The 15,385-nt window shown below is 37.2% G+C and overlaps 1 long non-coding RNA gene and 1 pseudogene across 2 annotated transcripts in view; both read left to right on the plus strand.

The window, feature by feature from the left end:
* LOC145960185 (uncharacterized) overlaps positions 1 to 15,385 on the plus strand; it is a 269,249-nt gene that overhangs the window by 92,054 nt on the left and 161,810 nt on the right. Inside the window, exon 4 of the long non-coding RNA XR_014435273.1 lies at positions 2,087 to 2,133. This is a non-coding gene — a long non-coding RNA (uncharacterized LOC145960185). The remainder of the gene's footprint in view (positions 1 to 2,086; positions 2,134 to 15,385) is intronic.
* On the plus strand, positions 9,490 to 12,987 carry LOC145960345 (uncharacterized; annotated as a pseudogene). Its single transcript, XR_014435340.1, has 2 exons — positions 9,490 to 12,414; positions 12,729 to 12,987. The product of XR_014435340.1 is annotated as an uncharacterized LOC145960345 (transcript).

Consider the following 15,385-nt stretch of genomic DNA (forward strand, 5'->3'; position numbering starts at 1 on the left):
TAATATACGTTTCACACGAATATTAAAGCACTTCAATCATCATAGTTATCATATCGTCGATAAAAAGATTATTGCAAAAAGAGAAATGACTATAGCAGAAAGAAAAGAGTGCTTGACGAGAAAGTTAAAACTTTATAGAGAAACATAAAAACAAAAAGGATTGCGCATTGTAGATTAATGTACCGTAAAATTACAACAACGTTACTGATAGCGAGACGTTTACAGCTGTATTGTAAAAAATTACCGCCTCCTATTAGTGAATTATTAATGTACACACGGGACATGTCAATTCTATCTTATCGATCATCTTATCGAGGATTCTGCTGCGAAAATTAAGTGACGAAGAAAAAAAACAAGAATTTGTTCAATAAATACTTGCTCGAGTGCACAGTAATTAGCCACACAATTAACTACACGCTCGATGCGATTACGCGCGCAAATTAATTTCGCATACGGAATGCTGGAATAGACGTTTTCAAGGATTTTAAGAGAGAGAAGAAATATTCCTCAATATCGTTCGAGGGAGAAAGAGAAAGAGAGAAAATAATAGTAAAACCAGCATCGGCTTCCGTAATGTCTTCGAATTTATATCCGACGATGTAAGACAATTTGTATTTAATTGAGCGAGGTTTGTTTCTCTCCCCGTAAATGATCCGCCGGGTATATACGAGTGTTTCCCCCGTGACTTGTGTGAATTGCGGCAAAGTTACCGTGAATACATCGACGGATGCATAAATCGTTCGCGCGAAAGGGGGAAACCGCGATGGAGGACCCTGGTCTCCATCAAGGTACACGCAAATACTGCGGCCGCGGCGATAAAGTGACACCCGATTATTACTCTTAAACGTCTCTAGCCTTCACGCAATTGTCTCCTATTGACACACAATCCCTTTAATTGAACCTTCCATTAAACACGCAGTATCGCCGCTGATACAATTCGAACGTTTGCGAGGAACGCTTGCAACGATAATTTTTTATCGATCTCCTCACAAACGAAACATCTTTGTGTAATATAAAGAATCTGCAAGTTTCTCCCATTCGTGTGAAAATAATGAATTTTAATGTGTCTTCTTTTTTTTAATTCAACAATTTTTTAATGCGCGGGAAAAAAATTTGCGAGGGACGCTTGCAACTATAATTTTTTATCGATCTCCTCACAAACGAAACATCTTTGTGTAATATAAAGAATCTGCGAGTTTCTCTCTCTCTCCCATTTATGTGAAAATAATAAATTTTAATGTTTTCTTTTTTTTAATTCAACAATTTTTTAATACGCGGGAAAAAAATTTGCGAGGGACGTTTGCAACGATAATGTTTTATCGATCTCCTCACGAACGAAACATCTTTGTGTAATATAAAGAATCTGCGAGTTTCTCTCTCTCTCTCCCATTCGTGTGAAAATAATGAATTTTAATATATTTTCTTTTTTTTTTAATTCAACAATTTTTTAATACGCGGGAAAAAAATTTGCGAGGGACGCTTGCAACGATAATTTTTTATCGATCTCCTCACGAACGAAACATCTTTGTGTAATGTAAAGAATCTGCGAGTTTCCCATTCGTGTGAAAATAATGAATTTTAACGTGTCTTCTTTTTTTTAATTCAACAATTTTTTAATACGCGAGAAAAAAATTTCTGACCGATTTCCCTTCCAATCCCGTAAAAGACGAAGTTCAGTTACCCGCGATGAAATGATCGCGTACTGTCGGGGAAACCGCAGTACGCCGACGGCGATAGTAAAAGGTTCGATAGAAAAAGAGTTGACTTCGAAAAAAGAATCCTTTTTCTGGCGCTTTTATAGCGCAATAAATAAGGGACTTTCTCTTAACCCTTTTTAGCGTAGAATCAAGCGGCACATCAGCGACACCATGAGGTTGCTTTCACCATTCTAGGCTATTTTTTTACATCCTCCCTTTTCTTTCTCTCTCTCTCTATCTCTCTCTGTATCCTTATGAAATGCTCCATAAAATATCTGATAGTTAAAAAAACGAATGTCGAAAGCAGAGATTTGTTTCGTGAAAACTTAGATTTTAAATGTCATTCGACTTTTTCAGTCTCTCACATCTTTTCTTATTTTTAATTGCAGATTACTGACATGCTAAGTCGTCGAAAGTCGCCGAGTTCCGAGGGGCGGTAAGTTTGAGACAATTACAGATACATAATAAGCATGAGATTATTGCGCATAATTGTGTACTTTCCGATAAGACGTAATTAGAAAAATAACAGAGTACGATAAAGAAATAGATTACATCGCGAAGAAATTGAACATAATTCGAGGTAGTGGCTATTAAAGCGCCATTATGTTCGTTTTATTTCGCACGAGGATAATTTGAATTTGAGAAGAGCAGGTTTTTTTTATACAGCAATTTACATGGGTATGCATATAAAATAGTGCAACGGATAGTGCTGTAAAAGATTCGCGGAAATGATTACGCGTTGTAGTAAAAATGACAACGTATCAAAGAAGTAGATTACATTCGTGAAAGAAAAAAACGCAACGCGGAGCAGTTTCCTAACAATTTTTCTCGTCGACTTTCAGTGTCGACTTTCTAGACCGACGATCATGAAGAACCGCTGAAGCGAAACCGCATGTGTTTTATTACAACTTTAATTGCAAGTATCCTCTTACGGCTGTACTTTACGCTAATTGTAACCAGGGAAAATGTAAAATATCGTATTGCGATTATACATGTAATTGCCTTTAAGGACTTTTTGCTGTTCATTACATCATGTATCGATGGAAAATGTTAGTACGAGGTTCATTTCATCGTTCAAAAAAAACGATGGATGAATTTTATTTTTTAATCATTCGCGTTGTACAAACCCGGATATTGCAAATTATTATGGACACGTCAAATAGCAAAGTGGATTTATTTTTGTGATAAATTTTAGTTTTTCATCATCACACCGTTATAAAAATACCATTTCTCTGTATTAAAAATATTACTGATTATATATATGAATGAATGGAGATGAATATATTAAAATCGTATGCAAGACAAATTTATATTCGGATTGTTTTGATATCGGATTTAAATTAACTACGCCTACAAATTCTTTAGATTGACATAAATTAATTCTATATTTTAACGATAAACTTTCTATTCGATCATTACCGTTATAAAAATACTTATTTATTATGTTGAGACGAATACATTGAAATAGTACGCAAGATAAATTTATTCAGACATGTCGTTAAAAATATCAATTTATTGTATTGATATTCCTGATTTATGTAAATTAATTACGGTTGCAAACATTTTGGATCGACGTAAAGCTAATTTTATACGTTTTGACAGTTAACTTTCTCTATATATTCACGTTTAAAATTTTGCACTTGATTTTATTCTTCGTATTATTCTCCGCAGCTCTCCTCTTAATTCGAAGTCGGCGAACGCAAGAATGTACGCGAGGTTTACCTTACGTCTCGGTATGAATCTACCCCGTTCTCTCCGGCGAATCCCCCTCGGGCATCCCTTTTCAATCGACATTATCTTGTTAGTCGTGGGAGACGTAATTTATAACTTCCCTAAGAGGTAGTTTGCCAAGTACAACGCCATTATAAATTCATGTTTACGTCAGACTCAGCCAGAGATCTCTCGTCGGTGGCGGCGGCCGAGGAGACGCTTACTTGAGAAACGTACACCGGGAACGTGGACACTTTGCTCTCCGCGACACACCCTGCGCCGTTAATTCGTTACTTTACTTGACCCTTTACGGCAGATAGGTACGATTTTCTTCGCAATTTATAGTAACCGATACCGTCGATGACCATTCGTATTCGAAAACGAGCCGACGCGCTCCTCTTATCTTTTCTCTCTCTCTCTTTTTCTCTCTTCGCAAAGTCCGCCTCCTGTTTTTCAGACGAAAAAACGCTTCCCACCGCGAGAAGCAGACGCCGATAGGATCATATACACGCATACATTAATGCCTGAGAGTCGGTAAGCGCGTAATGCGAATCCGCGAGCATTCCAAGCCGATTCGACATCGAGGGATACGTATCCTTACAGTGTAACTCTTTCGCAAATATACCTCTCGGGGACTCCGCCGATTGCAGTTCCTCTCAAGAATCTGGTATTATAAACCGAATTTGTGTTGCGAATCTCGTATTATGTACTTCGTCGTACGTTAGCTCTGTAGTTTTCAATTTCTTACCAAGATACGAGAGAGGAAGAGAGTGAGGAAATATTTTTCAAAGTGTGTAACGTTATATCCTCGGATTTTGAACGATGGTGTAAAATGGCGAGTATTCGCGGGAGATCAATAATGGACGTACGTTCGCGGGTCAATCGCGTATAAGACGGGCGGGAATTAATTAGCCAGATTCGCTATGAATTTCAGGCTTAATACCGTAAGACGAGCGAGGTAATCGCGCCTCTCCAATTTTACATCGAATTAATTGACGCCATTATGCCGTAACCTTCGCGCTTCTCGACTCTTGGAACTTTTGCGCGGGGCGCGATGTTTTCGAGCATTTTTAAGACGCCTTCGAGATCCGTATTATCTCGTTTTGAGTAACGCTCGAACGCACTTGCGTTTCTGATTTTACGGTCTAACAAGGAAACGCGTACGTCCGTCTCCGATTTCGATAAACTTTAAGCACGTTATCTCTCGAATAACGTAGAAAATAAAAGATGTTTTATTAGCATTTTATCGCGTGTTAAAGAGTTGAAACTGACTCTACAGGCTGAATCGACATCTTCGGTTTTATGCAAATATGAATTGAAGTCTTGAGATGTAAAAGAGTGTTTTCAAATAGGACTTTGTATAGTTAATGCATCCCTCAATTATGTGTTTAAATTTTCTAAAAAATGTTATTAGATTTTTTGAGACAGTCGCATTCTTTTATCATTTTCGCGATTTTAAGGTAAAATGAATATTATAATTAAATGTATAAATTTACTTTTTATAATACGATAAAGTATATTAAATCAAAATTTTTGTCTAAAATATTTTTTCACACGTATCTAAAATACTTCGATAATATTCATTTAGAATCAAATATTTTTCGAATAGTTTCAAATTTTAATATACAATTAAGATGTTAAGATATACTTATGAAGATATTCTTATTCAGAGTTATTCTATAACATATCTAGATTAAAAATAAATTCGCAAACGTTTCCTTGATAACATGCATATGCACTGTATTTTTTATTGTATTAGATGACAAATAAATGTCTAATTTTTAAGCAAATGATTTAATTTTAGCAATTCATCTTTTAAACTTTCTCGAAATTTGCTCTCCGCAATTAATATTATACATTATTATAAATTTTCTCTTTAATCATGGATTATTCATGTGATAAAAGAAGACAAGTATTAGCGAACTTGTGTTTGATACATACTCGTAGGTGATCAACAATCGATTTATTTTCTTCCTATGTAAGAAAATAATTTAACACGATTCATTTTGCAAAACCTTCTTTTCTCGAAATAAAAATTAATCTCGTTTTTTATCACTCGCGATTGAATCGTAATAGAAAGTTAGATATATGTAGATTTTTAATATCGATATTTTTGTAACATTTAATATTTAATATTTGTATTTTTAATAATATTTAATTATAGTAAATATATTAAGCAAGTTTCTCTCTTCGCGAAAAACTGTTTAAGTTAGTTTAATTTAACTGTTTAAATTAGTTTTAGTTACTAACTGTTTAATCCATATGTATGCTCACTATTTTTGGCATTGTAAAATTTTTTCGCCCGAGCGTGAGAAAATTGAAACGACACTTGTCATAAAAACCGGCGAGACAACAATTATCTCGGGCTATTTAGGCACCAAAGTCGCGGATTACGTTTCCATTATTTCGAAAGTTTCCAGAACCATGGAGATACGGAGTGCGTTGCATTTCCTATCCCGCGTCTCTCCCATGATGGCTGACAACGTCTCACCCCCTACCGCCCCCCCCCCCCCACTCCACCCCATCCGCGCGCAGCTCTCGCTCTCACAAAAGCGACGGGTCCAGAAGGACGAGCCTAGTCTAACCTAACCCTTACTTAAGCTCCCTTTTGCACTTGGCGGCCATGTTGCTCCGAGGGTTGGGCCACCAAAACGACGGCGACTCATTGGCCGCGTGAAGCGGAAAAGAGAAAAAGAGCGAGAGAGAAAGGAAGAGAGAGAATCTTTCCATTTCCGTCTCGCTTCGTTTCTCGCTACGTGTCTGTCGCCCCATCTCCCTTCCTCCTGCACTTGATGCTCTCTTTATCCAACATCCCCTATGGTGCGTTTCTCCGTCCCTTTCCCAGGTCTCGCTCCGAATTGACGTCTTCGTCCGTCTCGTTCTAAATTCCGCTCGTCCTTTTTACCTTCCCTTCTTCTCCCCCCGCGAATTCCGCCACACTATCTCGCCACTAGTCTCTCTGCGTCGCGGTAAAGTTAGGTTTATTTTTTATTATTCTTCATGTTTGTCGGACATGTTCAGAAGCATCCTTCGACCATGCGACCCTTTGCGTTTCTACCTTGGGCCTACGTGAAATTTATTTCGCGAGTTCGATATTCTAGATATACGCTACGTTTGCGGGGGAAAAGCATTGCATTTGTCGCACGTCACTTCGTTCATGCGAAAAAGAAGTCTCGAATTATTGCCCTATTCTGCATATTTACGTAGTACGTCAGGATTTTACGCAAATTTAATTACTCAAATGCGCGATAACATCTTAAATGTGTTTGTAATTTTTATTTGTATGACGCAGTCAACGAGATTTTAATCGGCGACAGTATTTCTTGCAATCATAGTTGTTTATGACATTGTCATTTTGTTACAAAGGAAAAAGAAAATAAAATTAATTCTATTCCACCTAATTTGATTTAAGACATTATTTTACTGTAAATAGAAAATTTTAGATATCATCTCTCTGATATAAATGTATTCATCGTATTATCAGAAATTAAAGTTTTTAATAAAGTTTTCGATAAAAATTTAACGAAAAGACAAGAATCATATTTTGTAAAATATATAAGTGCTTAAATAATCGTATTATTTATTTATTAATGTGAAACGTTTGCAACATTAATCTGGTATAGCAAAGTGGATGCATCAAATTAATTTTTCTTAATCCTACAATAATTTCATACGAGAAATGTAGACCATTAAAATTGAAAAGTGTATTAGGTGATGTTTCATTTTTTTATCTTTCTCCTCTGCTCTATCATCATTATTAAATTATATTGAATTTTAGTGTAAAAAAGTAATAAACCACTTTACAATATAGTGAAAAGATTAGGTGACAGACAGAAATGATATATGAATTTTTAGGAAGCCTATCATCTATACAAAAGAATCTGTAGGACCTACTTCATAAGCCATGCAAAATAAAACAAGCAACTTACCTGCTAATTTCTTTGAGTAGCACCTTGAAATAACTTGTTTACTTGTATAAACTCGTTCGTTGACTGACGAAAACTGAGTGACGTTTGGCATATCCCGGTTAAAAAAGTGAAATTTTCACCCCACCATTAGCTGCTGGCTCACCCTTTTTCCAGACATTCTTCTATTTCTATCGTACTCGACCGCTTTCTCTAACCCTTTCGCCGATTGCAGACGTTCGACTTGTCAAAACTCATTCATCGTTCACCTCTGTTTCGGATTATATCTTTTTAACCCTTTTTAACCCTTTTTATGAGTGAGACTTTAGAAGAGAAAGTCTGTCATAAGTTTGTTTCTATACAATAATAAAACGCGAAGAAAGGTTTATTTCAAAAGTATTATTGTCTTCAGAGTGAAATAGTTCATTTCTTTATCTCGATGAAAATTTATTAGCAAACTTTACATTTCATAATTGATTTAGTATATAATATATAAAGCTGATCTTTAATTTTGTATTTATTTTTTTAAGTTTTTGTATGCAATAATTGAATAATATATATTTATTTTCTTTATGTATATACATATAAAGTAAGTATAATATAATACTTATTTTTTCATATCTATACACAGACATATAATTTAAATAATGTTTTATTATTATGAATATACTTTACGCGATTAGAATGACTAATGATATCTTTAATTTTAATTTAATATTTAGCAGAAAGAAAAGACGTTTTAATTCGTATTTACAATAATTTCTTAAAACGGAACATACAAGTTTTATGAATTTATTATTGTTTTAGTCAATCTAACGATTCTTATCTTAAATAACGATTTAATTCTAAAAAAAGAGAAATATTGAAATATTGAAAAGAAAATATCAAGAAAGCTATAAATTTATCTTTTAAATTAAAAACGTTTATCACGATTATGCAGATTCCTTAAATCCGCTTTATTTTTAAATGATTGGAAAATTTGTCTTTCTATTTTTATACAATAAAAGATAACGCTATTTATCTTATTTCTAATTTAGAGGGAAAATTTTGTTATTCTCTCCCTCTATTTAAAATGGACATTATAGTTTAGATAATTAGCGAATGTAAAAATTATTTATTTCAAATATTATTTAAATATTAAAAATTTTTAATATACAAATATATAAATTAATTTAAAAAAAATATATATATATATATGAAGTATTTTATGTAAGAAATCTATATGTTTAACTTGGAAAAAAGTAATATAAGGAATTGAAAATCTAAAATTTCTTATATATTTCCTTTAATACAACAGGACATGTATTCTTATGTACAAATTCGCATGCATACCTCATTTTGCATTTATCTCATTAAGAACATGTATATATTGTATATATATTATGATCATGAATTTACTTAATCAAAAGTATCAATAAAAAAGTGTATAATTTATTCAAGATATTATGTCGCCATTTATTAGACATTCCGTCTGCATGAGTATATTTATACTTTAGATTTATATAATGATATTCAACAGGGATAAGAATAATTAATACTAATAATTGTCGGTATAGCAAAGTTTAATTTTTACACATGTAATATAAATCTTTATTTTATAAACTATTCAAGTCATTAGTATTTTATCTTTATGATTCGATTGAAAGAGAACGCAATATTTATCATTGAAAAATAACAATTGAAGCTTCTTTAAACTAAGGAAAAGATTCTATACGTATATGTGAATGTCTAGGCAATAATATCATAAATATTTAATTTACTGATATTATAAACATAATTTTTAGTATTTAAAAAATATCTTAACATATGTATATACATATACATAAATATATATATTAATATTATATCTATATAATTATGTGCGATATTTTTATCGGTATACTTTACTTAATTTATTGATGCACTTTACAGTTAATCAATTCACATGTAATGATGTGTGCAATGTAAACGTAACTGTGTTGAAACTTATTATATTAAAGATATGTATAATATAAGCAAAGGATATATTCATTAGGTAGATAATTTCTTACATCTTAGATGAATAAAATCTATATCTCTTTGCTCTATTTATTTTTATTTCTATGTGTAAATTATTCTCTATATTCTTAAGATTCTATATTTTATAGCACGAAGATAGGCTTTGGGAATATACGCCAATGAAGAAGTCCAGCGTTGTTCGGTGTAGCCTCCTGTTACGTATACTGAAGGTATACCGGACAGGAATACACTCAGGATACATTCAGTATACGTACAGGGGGTTTCACATTCCTCATCGGATACCGCCTCGCTCCTGCCAAGGATGCCAAGGTTGATAAGATCGACGGCTGTCTGGCATTGCGTACAGTAGTCTATCGCGTTACATCTTCCGGAACTGCTGGCACGATGCGGCAGACGACGTCGATCGTTAATATCTTCCACTCTTGAGTCTGAGGTAAAGTTTTGATTAATATCTCTAATTAAAGTTACACGCGTAGAAGAAATATCTAATACACTCACGTCTCTCACCGCAAACAGTCTTGATCGCGGAAGGCCTAATTCAATGTTAGGCTGCCATGAGCTGCTGCTTCTCATCAAACGTTGTTGATTTACGATAAGGTCGAGTGATTTTGCGACGATCCGATTGAATTAATCGCTCAAAGAACACGTCTTAAAGCGTCAGGAGTAGCGTCTGCACGCGTTTCACTTTTCATGGCGGTGTCTCGAGTTTACCTATGGATACACATAAATAACACTCGAGTTATTAATGGATATTGGAGGCTGGACGGTAAGAAAGGTCGACTCGAAGATTTAATCTCGGAAATTGCACGAGGACGATAGATTGATGATTTATGTAACGCGTTCCTCAAAGGATGCAAACGAGAAAAAAAGGAGAAGACGGTGACTAAACGGTCGTAAAATCTTTCGCCTATGAATGGAACCATAGTTCCCGAAAAGCCGTGGAACTTGGAAGCCCAGCATGCCGGGGTGTCGGACCGGTTGCCTGCAGTTTGGGCTACTTCGAAATGTAAGGCATCTCGCGCGACAATCGATCAATATCCATCTGCGTGCCACGAGCATGCAACGTACATTACATATGTTTACGCGCGCGATCGCATCGTAATACAGGTTGTAGAAATATTTTCAGACTAGAACAAAGAAATTCGCAGCGAGTATACTGACCTGATTGATGTTATTGCTCGTTATATCATTTCCGCCCGTATCTCTCCCTCTCTCTATCCGCGATCCGGCAACTTTTTCCCGGGGCATCATCGTCGCGTCGTAGATCTTGTTCGAGCCTCGCCAACTGAAATCAACCGATATGTGAAATCTGACGTAGGATCCTTCTGAAATATACGTCGAGCACCGCACACTGAGGGCTTGGAAGGGCAATCGAGGGGTCGTCAATCACAGAAGGCACTCCGATTCCGTCCTCGCGACGTACAAGAATGACAGCTCCGCTCGGTCTACATGCTACGAGTGACGTTCACAGCGGATGCGCTCGGTCCCTTTCGTCCGCCGAGTCGTGGACGGAGCGCTCGACGCATCGAGGAGAAAGAGAGAGACGGGATGACGGAGCGAGACGGAAATGGGGGAGGACGCGAAAGCGAGGAACGGATAGAACGGGAAAGAATGCGCGGCCGGGGAACGAAAATCGTCAAGAGGAGACGCGCGAGGAAGAGAGAGACGATCGGTGACGTATATCGGCGCCACACGTCCGTACGTCAGACGTCGACCTCGGGGGAGCGTGGCTGCAGCTGGATTAGGCGTCGATCTCTCGAGACGATCGTGACGCGTCCCGCGGACGACTGTCGGCGTCGCGGCGTTTGCACGTCACTCACGAGAATCCGGGCTCTCTCGGTCTCTTCCTCGTGCTCGGCGCTCACGGTGGTGCTTCGTCCAGGAACGCGCCACGAAGAAGCGGCTTCCTCCGACGACGTCGTAAGAGTAGCGCCGGGTCGACCTCGCGACGCCGACGCCATGCGGCGTCGCTCTGCGCCCGGCTGCGTCCAGGGACGAGCCACGTCAACGTTGTGTGGGTTTTCACCACCGCACACACGAATGCATGTACTCTTTGGATGCACGGGGGGTATATAAAGTCGGGGTGGATATGTAGGGGCGACCGGGAGGGGCGGCTCTTGATAACGCGCAGGGTCGACCAACCCCTCTCGCTCCGTCTCTGTCTCTCCTTTTTGTCTCTACCTCTCTCCCTCTGCTGAGCTTCCTCTCCTTGTCCTTTCCGTTGCGTCCGGGGGACAACTTCTCTCTCTACCTCGCACCTATTCTATCTAGTTTTCTCTCTCTCTCTGTGTGTATCTGTCTCCCCCTGCTCTCTCTTTCTCCCTCATCCTTATTGTCCCTGTTCCTTCGTCACCTACTGCTTCTCTCCAGATTGTTCCGTCCTTTTTGCTCTCACCAGGATCGATCAATCCCTTTCTGTTACTCGCTCATCTACCGTTTGTCTCCGTTTGTGCTCTCTTCGTCTACTTCATAGCCATTTTTCTCCCGCAAGTTTTCCTCTTTACCTTTCTCTGTCTCCGTTCATTATTTATCTCTTTCTCCCTTTGACTGCTCTCTCATATAATATCTTCTCTGTTTTTCTCGACGCTTAGTTTTGCCGCTATCGCCCTTCCTTCGAAGCGAGCTGGCGTCGATTTGATTTCACCGCGTCTCTGTGTGCGATAGCGTCTCGCCCCGTGGCCTCCCCACCACTCGCTGATTTTTTACGCGTGACGGCGAGCGTGAGCTTTATGCAACTCCCCGTGGATCGAGAACGCGGTGTAGCCTGGCGCCACCAGACGGCATCCACCCAGAAACTCCTCGCCCCTGAATCGTGACGTTTTTATTGGGCGACGCTCTCATTCGTAAGAGAGAGAGGGCTCGCGTAAATGTATCGTGCCATCTTTCCCCTGTACTTTTGTCTCACCTCTTTCCTTCCTCGTTTCTCCTTCGCGACGGTCTCTCCAACTTACGCTTTGTCCAGTAAGGTTACGACCTCGCGCATTAGTTTGCTACAAACTATGCGATGGCGAAAATTATTAATTCGAGTAGTTTGTCTCCGTTCACCGTAAATCGAGAAGAATGGGTCGAGTGGGCCAAGTCGAATCTGCAGCATTTAAAGAATGGTGAGTCAGATTTTTACTTCAATTCAAACAGGCATTGCATTTATTAGAGTTAATTGATATAGAATTTAAGATATATTGATACTTAATGGGCAATTGTATGAAAAAATAAAAATCCTCAGTTTTAATATTCGGTAGCTTTTATTATTTGATAATAAATTTAATTACACGAATGAGAAGAAATTGTGTGCTATGTCGTATCAATAATCTGGAAAAAAATTGTTAATCGGTTGTATCGATTAAGCTTTATTGAATGAAAGTCCGAGTTCCTTTAAACTTTGGTTATATTGACCTTCGTACGGAATAAACCTTGCTAGGTGCTGCCATCTGCACGACACAATCCAAGACACTTGTTTACGGATATTCTACACAACGTCACACATGTAAACATGTATGCATGCAGCATGCAAGCATGCTTATATAGTTAGATCAGTAATATAAGCGAAGCCTTCGAAGAGAACTTGGCCGAAGAAAAAACCAAGTCTTTCAATGATAATTTTAGTTTCTCTCGTTTTAAATTTATTCACAATATGTGATCATTTCATTCATTATTATTATTGATTAAAGACCAATGGAATCTAACTCCTTTAGAATTTTTTTATTGTCAACATTTCTACTTTTTTAATGATTTAAAAAGTAACTTGAATCATTTAAAAATCAAAGGGAAAAATAATAAAAGTAATTAATAACATTTTAACAAAATGTATTTTTTAATTTTAATAGCCGTATATATTGCCAAACATTTTAATATATAAATATATCTCCAGTGAATTTCATTTTTCAAATTTATTTTTCTATTAATAATTAATTTTTCTATTAATACTTTGTATAATGTGAATTTAATAACAAGTAATATTGCTTTTAAAATAATGTATCTAAATCTTATTAAAATTCCGACATGAATCTTATTGAAATAATATTACAATTTTAATAAAATTTCCAAACATGAAACCACATTGTATCGACTCGCGAGTATAAGAAATGGATGATACAATTATTTCTTTTAATTTCTCAGTCACACTAAATTCATACTTTTGCCCGATTCTGTACATCTCACGACTGGGATCCTAATATATGCAAAGGAATTCCGTGGTATCTAGTTAAGCGATACCGCATAAAGAAGCACGGCCGTAGGAACGCCACCATGAAAATCCGAACTTAATCGTCCGGATCCCGTGAAAAAAAAAAAAGAAACGAGAGCGAGGCCACCGACAGAAAACTCGATCCTCCCTCGAGGCTTTAGCGTGGGGCTTTCGGGAGCCGATGTAGTCATAAGCAACGTAGGTACACTAAAATCGGTGGCAATAACTTTGCACGCATCTCTCGGTAAACCGTCGTAAAACTGGAGAGCGAGCGAAAGAGGTAGGACGCGTGAAGACCCGGGGGGGAAGAAAAGAGCTAAAAGGGGGGAGGGGGACGTCCGAACAGAATGATGCCATGCTAGAATAATAGGCGAGGGGGTAGGGTATATATGTAAATCAACGTAAATTTTATAATTATAATGTACCATCTCATGCATAGTGTGCGCTTAGAATCTGGCCGAAGAATCATTCGATGGATTCGAGAAAAAAAGTGTATGTATATGTGATATTAAATATATTATATAATATTAATATAATTAATATAATAATAATTTAATATAATTATTGACAAATAAAATTATGATATAAAAAATATATATGTTAGTATACAAATATATACGATATTGTGTGTACGTGTGCATGTGTGTGTGTGCGAAAGAAATTTTTAATCGGGAATCTATATTGGAAATGCACAGAAGGTGTGGAATAATTAATGTATTTATTTGCCTCAGCTCACATTATTATGTGATTTATAGTTAAATGAAATGTTTTATTGTAATGGAATGATTGCATTCCATGATTAATTTATAATATATTAAATAATTTTCCTTCACTTTTCTAAATATATTCAAGAACGTATATTTATCGATATAAATTTCTACTCGCAAAAGTAATTTCCCCTTAAATATTACTTAATAGAATAATATCCCATGTCTCACTTTTTTCGCACTCACTTTTCTTAATTATATCTCGATATATCACTGTCCACTCACTATCTTTAATTTTAATCAGCCTTTTACGGTAAACGATATCTCTCTGATAAAAAAATGTGTTACGTATTTACTTTCGTTTCTTTTTATAAACTATTTCGGTAATATTATCCATATATATGTACATCATATATAATTGAATAATATCGTAATTCGATATTTCTACAAAAAATATTAAAAATGAATAAATTAATTAATACAAATATTTATTATTATGCGTCTGCAACGCATTTCAACGGTATAATATCACAATCGAAGAGAGAAAGAGAGACAACGCAGGGTTAGAGCCTGGGCAGATCCGGTATCGCTCTGGTTCGAAAGGGGCGAGCCTGCCCGAGGCAGACCAGAGACAGCCCAGCAGGCAGGTTCGCACAGATGTGCGGCGGCCATCATGAATGCCTGTAAAATATGTATTCTCGTGCGGCCCGGTTGGTAAGAGAACAGAAGGTGGGGAAGGGCTGGCTACAACGTAGCGGATGAGAGAAAGAGCTGGTAGGGAGAGGCGAGGTGGGGCTCGAGGGTGGGAGGGGCAGGGGGATGGAAGAAAAACCGTCGGAAAAGAGAGGAAGGGAGCGAGGAAGGGTGTGGAACGGCAAACGCATTCAGCTTTGGATGAGCTCGGGAGAGGAAGGGGGAGAGCCGAATACCGAAAGAGGGAGAAGCCGAGTAAGGTGAGAGCGCGCGCGAGCGAGAAGAGAGGGAGGGAAAAGAGAGAGAGAGAGAGAGGAGAGAGCGCGAGCAGTGTTGCACGCGTCGCACAGTTTCATTTCACGGCGAAATAGAGGCGAAAAAAAAAGGAAAAGGCAAAAGAGGCGAGAAGGTATCGAGGGTGTACGCTATGCGGAATAGAGATGACCCGGGCGCATTATAATGTCTCTTGGCGTGCGCACGTATATATCGCGT

The sequence above is a fragment of the Camponotus vicinus genome, unplaced genomic scaffold (assembly GCF_025532165.1).
Source record: "Camponotus vicinus isolate PSW18456_S1 unplaced genomic scaffold, iyCamVici1.0 SCAF_10, whole genome shotgun sequence".
Taxonomy (NCBI): Eukaryota; Metazoa; Arthropoda; class Insecta; order Hymenoptera; family Formicidae; genus Camponotus; species Camponotus vicinus.